Source organism: Eretmochelys imbricata, chromosome 1 (assembly GCF_965152235.1).
Source record: "Eretmochelys imbricata isolate rEreImb1 chromosome 1, rEreImb1.hap1, whole genome shotgun sequence".
NCBI lineage: Eukaryota > Metazoa > Chordata > Testudines > Cheloniidae > Eretmochelys > Eretmochelys imbricata.
The window spans coordinates 85007311-85020068 of NC_135572.1; positions in this window are offsets into that span (position 1 = coordinate 85007311).

Consider the following 12758-nt stretch of genomic DNA (forward strand, 5'->3'; position numbering starts at 1 on the left):
TGCTCCTTTTATTTAGAGTTTAAAGACATAGGTCCCAAACCTCAGATGCTTTGTGCCCATTTTGCATTTGCATGGGAACATGGCCCTACTGATGGGTTAACCAGCAGTTTGGATGATCGCCCCAGTTGTAGGAGAATCCTGGAATGTTGGAGAGCTAATGTAGTGGCTCATATGCCACCCACCTTCCTGACTGCCATTAAAAGAGCGTGGATAGCAAGCTTCACAGATTTCAGTGGCCATATCTGTCCTTTCGAGTCAACTGGTGTAAAACAGAGCAGCCTTCAGGGTGCTCCAGTTTATTATTGGTATCAGCCCAGAACTGGAGAAATGCAAAGACTGTTTAAATCCATCTTCATATCCCATCCTCCACCTTCTGTGTTGTGCTGTGCATTCTTCAGCTACTATCAGACCAGGGATGTAATTTTCTGTAATACCATTTATCCATTTCATAAACACATTGAACCAAATCCTGAAGGGCTTGCTGGTTCTTCACTCATATGTGCAGGGCATGCTCACTAGCCTGACAGATTCTGAGAATTTTCAGGGTGGTGTGGCAAGATGCCCAGAGCAGCTCCAGAGCAGTTGGCCATACTGGTGGTCCAGTATTTCGCACCCCCACTACTCAGGGCTTCATTTCTCTTTAGCAGTCATGCTTTTCAAATGGGCTAGGGAGATCATGAGGACTGTACGTTGCAAAAGAGGCCTGGGTTCATATTTCACTTATTGTGAATGTGGCTTTTCTTATACACAAATATAACAGATTTCTACTTGCATACTGGTTAGGAGTGTTTCCTAGATGTACTTTGAAAATGCAGAAATCTAATGATCTCGTGTATATCTTAACTCTTTGTTTACCAATGATACTTTGGTAGCATGTGAGGATGGTTCACTGAAGTGAGACCTCTGGAAAAGAAAATGATCTTGGAGGCTGCAAGGAGTGAATTGGAGGGTTTGTGGATCGGTGTCTCATAGTGCAGACATCATTGCAGAGGACTGCACTCAATGGCTTCTGAAGTCTCTTCCCAGCCCTTTGTTCTTACATTCAGTTTCTTATATTTTCTGAGAGAGGGTGAAAAGTTCCTGATCCACTCTCTCTTTACTAGTCATCATTTTGTGCACTTGTATCATATGCTCTCTTACTCATTTTCCCCAAATATAAACAGTCTCTGTCTCTCTTCATGAGTGTTTTTCCATGCCCATAATCACTGTTATCACACATCTTTGGACTCCCTCTATTTCTCCCATATCCATTTTAAGATACTGTGAACTGAACTGAACATGGTATTCCAGATGAGAGCATACCATTGGTTTATATCATTGAATTGTAATATTGCATGATAATATTTTCTGTATTGTCTATCCCATTCCTTATACCCCTTAATATTTTGTTAGCATTTTTGACCATTGCTGTACTTTTGAGCAGAACTTTTCATCTAACTATCCACAATGATTCCCAAATCTTTTTCCTGAGTTGATGCAGTTAATTTACCAAAAGGTATATGTGAGAGAGATGGGGTATAAACCCCACTTTGTCACCAAAAGGGTTTTTGGAACCTAATTCCTCACTAATGGCACCTGGGGGAGGGTGTTGCCAGGTGAAGGGGGTGGACTTCACTGAGGAGAGGAAAGCTCAGTTGAGAAGTGGAGAGGATGTAGTTAGTTCCCTCTATCTGGGAAAGGACCTGATTGAAGGCTGGAAGGAGAGAGAAACAAGCAGTCACCTCCTAAGATGAGCCTGAAACATGAGGGAAGATCAGGAGCTGCAGAGAGGTGATGGCTAGCCTGAAGCCTTGGGAAGGTGGAAAACTGGGCTCGTCCTAGACTGTATGGGTGGAGTCAGGCACAGGAGCTTGAGAACAGATTCAGGGACATTGCATTATAGTTGAGGCTCATCTGCGAGGGAGGGGGTGGCCAAGTGAGCCTGTTGGGGGCTTAAGATTCAGTTGTCTTTAAATTTCTGTTGAACTTTATGACCCCAGAAGAGATGGAAACAAACCATGACCCATTTGGATGGCCAAGTTACAGGAAGAGAGATCACTTCAGGGCCAGACTGGCTGTTTTCAGGAGGAACCAGATGGGAAAAACCTGTTATGCTATGCCATGCCCAGCCATGAGGGTATGCTCTAGCAGTAAGTCCATGACTCTACAAAGTGTTTTCAAATTATTCACTCAAGTGTGCATTACTTTGTATTTGTCAACATTGAACTTCATCTGTTATCATGTTGTCCATTAACCTACCTTGGTTAGGTCCCTCTGAAATGCCTCAAAGTTGTGACTAACCTAAATAATTTTGTGTCATCTTCTAATTTTGGCATTTCATTGTTTTTATCCCCTTTCCAGATTATTAATTAAAATATTGTACAACACTGGCACCCCACAGTTAATATTAAAATTGATCATTTATTGCTCTGGGTTTTGTTTCCAGTTTCTGATTTGTGATAGTAATCTGCCTCTCCCACCATGACTAATTTTCTTTAGTAGCCTTTTGTGAGGTATTTTGTCAAAGCCCAAATAAATTATATCAGCTAGTTCTCCCTCATCCACTATTATATTGATTCATTAAAAAATTCTAATAGACTAGTGAGAGAGCATTTTCCTTTGCAGAAGTCATGCTGGTTAGACTCTGCCATACCATACTCTTCTAGGTGTTTTGGAATACTTGGTTTAAGTATTACCCCAATCAATTTACCATCTGGTAGTAAGGCTTCTGGTGTGTCATGCCATCTCTAGTTTCCTGTCTTTGTCTTGCATTGCTTCATATATTTGGGCCCTTTCAGATTGAGATATCTAACTAGCATCATTGATGAATGTCAGAAGAGCTCTTTGACTTGTATGTTTGTTAATGATGGCTGCAGAACCAAAAGATAGTATTTAAAAATAGAGGGTTCAATTCTCTGCTCAGATGGAGAGGAATGGGGAGCCACAGGGAGCTGGTTGTAGCTCCCTGATCCTTGGGTATCCTGGTTGAAATCAGAGCATCAGGGAGCCTAGTCTAACTTCTTCCACTTATGTTAACACTCCATATACCAGTGGAGGATCAAGCATAATGGAGCTTGGTTCCATCAAGCTCCCTCCCACCTATAGTCCACCCATGCTCCTCCCCGACATAGGACTGGTAGTATGGCTGTCATATATGGCTTCTGAATAGTGGCTTCCAATGCTGCCACCTTCACTTGAATTGATTGTGTGACTGACTGTGTGCTTGTAGCTTCTGAAGTTTCAGTAAAATATTCTCAAAATTTGTAATTCATTTATCTACCTAACATGGTAGGTTAATAAGATGGAATCATTTTACCTGCAAGTCAAGAAGAGACATTGACAGTAGAGTGCTAATTGTATATTAACCTTAGTTATATATGAAGTACTACTTATGCATAAAGAGCCAAGAACTTAAAACCATTAGGAAAAGCAAAAAAATAACATAACTGCATACATCCTTCCAATTACAGTGGAGTTACGTGTCCTGACATGCATGAAGTTTGGTTAAAAGTTAAAACGGAGTCACTAAGAAGGGGAGGTACTTATCATGACCTATGAAGAGTTCTTGGGTCCAAATGAAATGCCAACGCCAATCAGCAGTACATATTTCTACACAGTGGGCCAAATCACTAGTTGGTGTAAATCGGAATAGCTCTACTGAAGTCAGTATGTGTCCACTGACTTCAGTGGAACTATGGCAATTTACACCAGCTACGAATCGGACTCACATTGTAACAGAAGCTGACCGAAATGTATGCTAAAAGTGTTATGAGTGATGATCAAATGAAGTGCGCACTCGAGCACACACATACACACTGAGCAAATAGCAGGAGCAACAAAACATCCTTTTATTGCCTTTTAAATGCTGAAGTTTCCAAAAATATATTAAACGTATGCTGCGATACGCAGGTATGGCTTGATCTCTTCCAAACTGAAGCACTCTTAAAATATGTGGAGCACTCTAATAGTTTTCAATCACTCTTACTGGTTATGCCCAGGACCCATATCACTTCCAAATGGAATACTTAAGGGCACTTCAGACTGAAGGTATAGGCAGTTCCTTAGCACAATACATGTTTTTAAACAGTGCTTTATTAATTTTAGAATAATTACACCTTATACAGAGCATGTTCAGAATTTCATCTGCCTTCACAATGGCCTAAAATGTAAAGTGCTACAGAAACATTCACTGTAGATACTCAAAAACCTCTTTTGCAATATTTTAAAATGTTTTTTGTAATTTATAAATCTGTAGTGGAATGCAATAAAAAAATAAATCCTTCTTTTCCAGATATAAAATGGTTCTGTTCTTCTTTTAGTTCTCCTTGTACAAGCATACCGTCTGGGAACAGTGTACAAAATGCTTATTTTACGGCTTTTCCTTCAAAAATAAAATAAAATAAACCCTAATGAAATCTGAAGTGAAATAAGATCTCTGTGTGTTTATGTAATTTCATGTAACCACACTGTCTCAAATGTTGTTTTGAATTATATTTTGTAGGGTTGAAGGGGAAAGCATGATCCTGCAAAGACCACAGTTAGTTCCATCAAAATGATCTTTCTTTCATGTTGATGGAAATGAACATATGATTAATATTAAAGATTAGATAGTTCAGTGGACTTGTAATGGTTCAGGATATGAATCATCCTTTCAGCCCTTAGTGATTGATTCAAATTCTGCCCTGGTCAGCAGTGTTTGGAATTCACCACCATGAATAACATGCTAATTTATGTTAATATATTAGGAAAATAAGATTTCCATACGAATGTACGATCATTCCTTAGTGCATCAAGAGTGGTATCATGTCTCCAAATATGGCCATTACTTCTGACAAATGTGAAAATCCTACACAAGGCATCCAGTGAATTATGCAATACTATGAATGTAGAGAATTACCACAATCAGTTTACACCCTGAAACATAACATTTGATTTACCCTTATTTTAACATGTATGAAGTGCTGTGGTCATAACACTGTCCTGCCTTTTAAAAATACCACCTGTGGCGGTGAATTCCACAGGTTGAGTATGCAATGTGAAGTTGATGTTATCTGTATACTTTTAATGAACAGCCATCTGCCAAAGAAAACCTACCAGAACCCCTGCTTGGCACCCTTTGGGGCATTCTCATCACTGAGCTCAAGTACTTAATAGACACAGTGCTTCTCCCTTGCAGCATGTAGATGAATGGCTTAGGTAAGGAGGGAAAGGGATACAGTGTTTAAAAGATAAGGAGATAGCTGCTAACAATGAAGAGGCGAGTAAAAACTCAACACCAGAGGCCTAATGCAGTAGTGACAAATAAGGCTACATCTACACTACAGCCGGGATCGATGCTCTGAGATTGATCTACCGGTGGTAGATTTAGTGGGGCTAGTGAAGACCCGCCAAATCAATAGCATATCGCTCTCCAGTCAACCTCTGTACTCTGCCCCACAACGAGAAGAGTAAGGTAGGTCAACGGGAGAGTTTCTCCCATTGACCCCCCGTGGTGTAGACCCCATGGTAACTTGACCTAAGGTACGTCGACTCCAGCTATGTTATTCATGTAATTGGAGTTGCATAGCATAGGTTGATTTACTGTGGTAGTGTAGACATAACCTAAGATAGCATATGTAGCATACCCGACCCGCATGAAGACCTTTTTACTCTCTTAAATTTACATAGGCCATGTCTACACTATGGGCTGTAGAGCAGCATAACTGGTGCTATTGGTTTCAGAGTGGTAGCTGTGTTAGTTTGTATCCGCAAAAATAACGAGGAGTCCTTGTGGCACCTTAGAGACTAACAAATTTATTTGGGCATAAGCTTTTGTGGGTTAGAACCCACTTCATCAGATGCATGGAGTGAAAATACAGGAGCAGGTATAAATACATAAAAGGATGTGGGTTGCTTTACCAAGTGTGAGGTCAGTCTAACAAGATAAATCATTTAACAGCAGGATACCAAGGGAGGAAAAATAACTTTTGAAGTGGTAAGAGAGTGGCCCATTACAGTCAGTTGACAAGAAGGTGTGAGTAACAGTAGGGAGAAATTTAGTACTGGGGAAATTAAATTTAGGTTTTGTAATGACCCAACCACTCCCAGTCTCTATATAGATATGTTGCTGTAGCACTGTGGTGTAGACACTTCCTACAGTGACAGAAAGGGGTTTTCCATCAATGTAGGAACTCCAATTCCCTGAGGAACTCTCAACTCTATTCCTATTCTATCAGTGTAACTGCACCAGTGATTAGGTCAGTGTAGCTATTGTGCTCAGGGATGTGGCTTTTTCACTCCCCTGAGCATCATAATTATACCAACCTGACTTTTAAGTGTAGACCAGGCCATCAATTCCCTTACGTCTGTTCTGCCCATGTAGAAGGGGAGCCTAACTGGGTATTATTTAAACATCCAGAAGTTGGAAGTAGGTATAAAAGGTTGTAAATTAAAATAGATTGAGATTGTTTTCCATGTATTCCTTTGCTAATCTCTTTGGCCTAGTAAAGCCCCATTAAATAAAGGTAGAGTTGGTGTGAGCAACTCTTGGGCAGTCTGAAGCTTTGTCTACACTGGCAAGTGAAAAAAACAATTTTTGTCATGCAGAGGTGTTAAAAAAACACCCTCCCCCTAAAAGACACAAGTTTTGCTGACGACAAGCGCTGGTGCGAACAGTGCTTTTGTCGGCAGAAGAGCTCTCTCCTACCAACAAACAGGGGCTATACTACACGCCTTTTAGCGGCACAGTTGTAACAGCCATGTCGTAGTGCGTAGTGTAGACATAGCCTGAATGCATGTGAAGGAGCCTAACTTACACAATTTTCTACATAACTTCTGATTTCAACCTCAAATAACCCCCATCAGAAAACAAAAACAGAATTTGTTGAACTCAAATCTTCTTTACTGTGTGCTCCATTTTAACATCTTACCGTTTCCAAGCTAACCACGGTGGGAATGTGAATGCCTCATGTCTGACAACTCTTCTAACACTATTTTAACTTACTGTACTAACCAAGGAGCCCAAACCTAAACTATTTACTGTGGTTCTATGGTACTGAGAGTTGGGACTCATCATGAATTTGGATTGAGGAATGGAATCCTGTCTCAAGTGGGTGTTGTCTGGATTTGTTTGTCCACCGTGGTAAGTTCTAGCAACAGCATGTGGAGAGTTGCATATTTTCCATCCATTACTTTGTAATGCTGATCATATAACAAAACAATTCGGAAAACAATCTGTGTTATATACATTTCCTTAAAGCATCAAGGGGGTGTGTGTGCGTGTGCTCAAATTGTTGCCAAAAATGTCAGTTGGATGTGGAATAGAGTTAGAGATTTCATTTATTTTCTCCTTCCCTAATCTGAGTGAAGGGGATCCTCCTCTGAGGTAAATTGGCATACTTGCATTGACTAGGCTGCTTTATAGCAACTAAGGAAATAACCCACTATGAATCAGGGCCTGCAGCAAAGCTAATCTCCAGACAGCTTCATCAGTACAGCTGGCTTGTAGCAGGCTGCCTGATTGGCTGCAGAGGCCAGGAGCTGAGCTCTTAAGCTATCTTGTTGGCTTCTGACTGCTCATACCTACCACTGTGCCTGCTCTTGTGTTCCCATTGTTCCTCCTGCTTTGCCTCTATCCTGCCCGTGCCCTGAACCCCTCCTTGCCTGCTATCCTGCTTTCCCCAGTTCCTGCCCTCTGCTTTGACTCTTGGCTCTGGCTTCTGACTACAGACTCTGGCCTGACCCTTGGCTCTGGTATCCCATTCCTGCCCTCCAGTGTAATCCTTGACTTTGGCTCCTGACTACTGATGCCTGCTCTAACACTAGGCTATACTGTCTTGTCCTGATCAGCTGACAGGTTAAGAAGTCCTTAAAATTGTGGCCAGGGTTCCTCAGCACTAGCATGGACCCTACTAAGGTGCCAATGGAATTGTTGGATGCTGTCTTGAACGTGCAGGTACAAGTAATTACCTTACAATAACAGAATGCAGTCCTGTGGAGCAGATTGCTCTGCTGGCTCCTCCTATTTCACCTTTCCCAGAGATAGATTCCAGTGCCCAAAGAATTTTATGGTGATTGGGACAAATTTCAGGGATTCCTGAATCAATGTAGGCTTCTGTTCCTACTTTGCCCCTGATCATTCCCTACAGATCAGGCCCATGTGAGGCTCATCGTAAGGTTGACTGGGGTGCCTTGGCCTGAGCTTTCCCTCTCCTGGAACAGTCCAGCCCCCCTGTTGCAATGATTAGAGGAATTCATTTAACCCATGTCCATCATCTTTGATGACCCCCAACTGTGTGTGGATCTCTGTAGCAACCCTTCAGCACTTTCAGAAGGGAGGCAGGTCTGTTGGCAAGTCTTCTGCTGAATTTCTGCCCTTGACTTCTGACACTGGGGGGAATGAGGTGGCACAGCACCACCATTTCTGCCAGGGGTTAAATAAGGATATAATGGATGAGCTTGCATGGATGGAGCCTCCATCCAGTTTGGGTTATCTGATTGACTTGTGCATAAGATTTGGTGATTGCCTCATGGAGCAGCACCATGAGTATACCTCAGTTTTCTGGAGGCCACTATTCACTCTGTGCATGACGCCCCAAACTCGCAGGTCTTCCCTGGCATCAGAACTTGTACAAGCTAACCAGGTTCATGTGTACTTCTCTGAATCAGAGTAGCACCAGCTCCAGGTGTTTGGCTTGTGCTTATATTGTGGGGAACCTGGCCATATTGCCTTGATGTGTCCACCAAAGACTCAGGCAGAACCAGGGCAGGGAAATGACAGGTCCCCAGACCTGATGAGTGGGTCTCGGCTGAGCTGGTTGTCTCTTCCTGAGGTAGTTCCTAGCACTCACGGGCTACAGACAGCACAGCAGGACCCTGAGTCAGTTTCCAGTGCAACTCCAAATAAATCTGTTAATTCAACTACCAGTAAGCTCCAAGGTCACCCTAGAGGCCCTAATTGATATGGGAACTTCAGGTAACTTTATGGACTTAAACTTTGCTAAGACCTATGTAGTTCCTACCATATGCAAGGACCCAACAAATCTGGTTGAAACTATTCATAGAATCATAGAATATCAGGGTTGGAAGGGACCTCAGGAGGTCATCTAGTCCAACCCCCTGCTCAAAGCAGGACCAATCTCCAATTTTTTCCCCAGATCCTTAAATGGCCTCCTCAAGGATTTAACTCACAACCCTGGGTTTAGCAGGCCATTGCTCAAACCACTGAGCTATGCCTCCCCCCCCACATGGGTCTCTTCTCTTCTTGGGACCTGTAATCCAACAGGCCTTTCCAGTAACAGTTATCATCCTCTGGGGCCACCAGTAAATCCTCCAATTTGTGTTAATCTGCCCCCACATGCTTCTGTCATCCTAGGTATGTTCTGGCTTACCACACAACATGCCCTCATTCACTGGCAGAAGGGGACCCTGTATGCTAACTCCTGGCATTGCCAGCTACCCTGCCTCCCATGATCTGAGAAACAGACCGGTACATTCTGCAGTTCATGTCATCCACTGGAAGATCCCAATCCTCAGGCAGCAAGACCACCAGGATACTCAGACCCCTTTAATGAGGAGGGAGGGATAGCTCAGTGGTTTGAGCATTGGCCTGCTAAACCCAGGGTTGTGAGTTCAATCCTTGAGGGGGCCATTTAGGGATCTGGGGCAAAAATTGGGGGATTGGTCCTGCTTTGAGCAGGGGGTTGGACTAGATGACCTCCTGAGGTCCCTTCCAACCCTGATATTCTATGATTCTTTGAAGCTCCACCTGCCATAGCCAAGATTTCCCACAATTACCATGTCTTTGGCAGTGTTTTTGACAGCCAGGAAAAGGCGGCTATCCTGTCCCTGCATCAGTCTTACAATTGCCCAATCTATCTCCAGCCTGAAGCTGCTATACAATTTGGTTGGATGTAAGCCCTCTCTGAACCCAAACTTTGGGCTCTTTGTCTGTACTTGCATCCCTTGTGGGCACACTAATCTTTTTTGTCAAGGAGAAAGGTGTCTCTTTATGGAAGTGTATAAACGATCAGGCCCTGAACAAGGTGACTGTACAAAACTGCACTGCTCATATTTTCATAAAGTTAGATATGTGTGAGGCCTGTAACCTGGTGTTTGTTCATGAGGGAGCTCAGTGGAAGAATGCCTTTTGTACTCAATATGGCCATATTGAGTATCTAGTCATGCCTTTTGGCCTATACAATGCTCCAGCAATCTTTCAAAACTTTATGAATGATATAGTCTGAGATATGCTGGATCACTTTGGAGAAAATCAGAATGTAATCAAGGCAGATAATAACAAAGACCCAATTCTTCATGATCAGCATGTGTATAACATTCTTAAAACACTGTCAGAATCATCTACATGCCATGCCAGAGAAATGGGAGTTTGACCGGGAGGTCCTTGAATTTCTTGGATATATCATCTCACCTACGGACTAAAAATGCACCGCTGCAGGGTGATGGCCATCACGTATTGGGTGGCATTGAAAGAAGGTTCATAAAATCCAGTGCTTCTTGGGTTTTGCTAATTTTTATAGATAATTTATCCCTGGATTCTCTGCTTTGCTGTAAAAGGGATTCTTGTTTTCATGGTCACCAGAAGCACAGAAAATAGAAATTCATCACAGTTTCCACACTGACAGACTGTTTATGGTGGAGACAGAATCTTCAAACTTTCTTCCAGGGGCAGTCCTTTCCTAACCTTCTGCTGCCAATGATTGACTTAACCCATATGCCTCTTACTCACAAAACTCACTCACACTGCGATAAACTGTCACATTCTGGACAAGGAACTGCTGGCCATTAAAGCAGCCTTTAAAGGCTGGCGGGTGCTAGCTTCCTGGTCCAAGTTCTGACAAATCATAAAAACTTGCAATCCCTAAAAATGGCCAGGCACCTGAACCAGTGGCAGGCATACTGGTTCACACAATTCGAGTTCGGGGTCACCTACTGGCTGGGGACAAGGAACAGAAGGTGGATGCATTGTCACAAAAGGATGAGTACTACAAACCTGCAGAGGAGTCTGTCCTTGATTCTCAAGACGTCAAACTTCATTTCTGGCACAATAGCCTCTGACCTGTTATCCTCAATCTGCTCTCAGTTACCTAGCAATCCCTTTGTCAACCAAGCCCATCAAGCCTTAGACCATGAACAGGACCAAGACTTCCACAGTCTTCAAATTCCAGGATGGGATCCTATACCAAATGGGATGCATATATGTGCCCTGAAGGGCTACTCAGCTTTCACTCCTACCACTCTACTACAAAGCTTCCCTAGCAGGCCACTTTGGCCATTCTAAGACTGAAGACGTGTTTTCTGGGAACTTCTGGAGTCCTCCGTCATGTCGTACATAGAGCCCTGTGACCTTTGTGCCCAGACCAACAACACTTTCGAGACTACTGGGCCTCCTCCAGCATTTACCCACTCCACCTCGGCCTTGGGCTGTCATTTCCATGAATTTTATCATGGAATTACCACCCTCCCAAGGCCACACTACCATTTTAGTGGTGATTGACCACTTACCCAAGAGGGCGCATTTTATTCTAGGTTGAGTGCTTCCCTCTGCTCAGGAAACAGCCCGCCTCTTTGTGAGCAATGCCCTTCATCTCCACCACTTGCCTACAGGCATGGTATCTGACCAAGGATCCCAGTTTATTTCCCACTTCTGGTGAGAATGTCTATGGTCTTTGAGTATTGAGACCCTGACCTCAGCAGCCTATCACACCAGCACCAATGGGCCGGTGGAGCAGGTCAAACAGATCCTTCAACAATACCTTAATTGCTTCATAAACTATCATCAAAACGACTAGCTGTCCCTGATCCTTCATGCCAAGTTTGATGACAACAATGCCACACCCCTCCACCAAGCAGACTCCCTTCTTTGCTAACTATGGTTTCCATCTTCGTGCTTATACAGAGATCCCCTCTGAATTGTCGATAACTGCTGCTACCAAACTCACGGCACACATCCAGTGGTCCACATCCAGCAAGCACACCAAGAACTCCAGAACAAGTTAAAAATCACTAAGGCAACTTACAATTGGTATGCCGACCAGTCCCTCTAGCCAATACCTGTCTTTGGGTAGGAGATAAGGTGTGGTTGTCTGCCCAGAATATACAATCATCTCGCCTCTGCATGAAACAGGACCATAAGTATTTGTTGCCTTTCCAGATCACAAAACAGATTAATCCAGTTGCATTCAAGTTACAATTACCAGATTCTTTCAAGATTCACCCAGTCTTCCAACTCTCTCTCTCTTTTCTTAAACCATTAGTCGATAACTCCTACCCACTCTGTACTACTCCCCCTCCTCTGCCTATAGGTATTAGGGGCCTATAGGTGTTTTGTAGTTTGGCAGATTCTAGACTCTCATCAGGTCTGAGGAAACCTACAATATCTAATTGACTGGGATGAGTACAGCCCAGATGAATATCTATGGGAACCAGCAGAACACAAGATTGTGCCTCGAATCTTCTGCATGCCTTTTACCATACTTTCCCTAAGAAGCCAGGTCCTGAGGCCCCTAGACAGCACGTGTCAGGTATCGGGGCCTCCAGCTAGAGCAAATCTTCAGACGGCATCATCAGTACAGCTGGCCTGCAGCAGGCTGCCTGATTGGCCATGCCACCTGATTGGCTGTAGAGGCCAGTGAGTTAGCTGTTGAGCTAGCAGCAGCTCTCTGGCCTCTTATTGCTCGTACCCACCTCTGTGCTTACTCCTGTGCTATCTTGTTCCTCCTACTCTTGCCATGCCCCTCCCTTGAATCCCTCATTGCCTGCTGTTCTGCTTGTTATGGTTC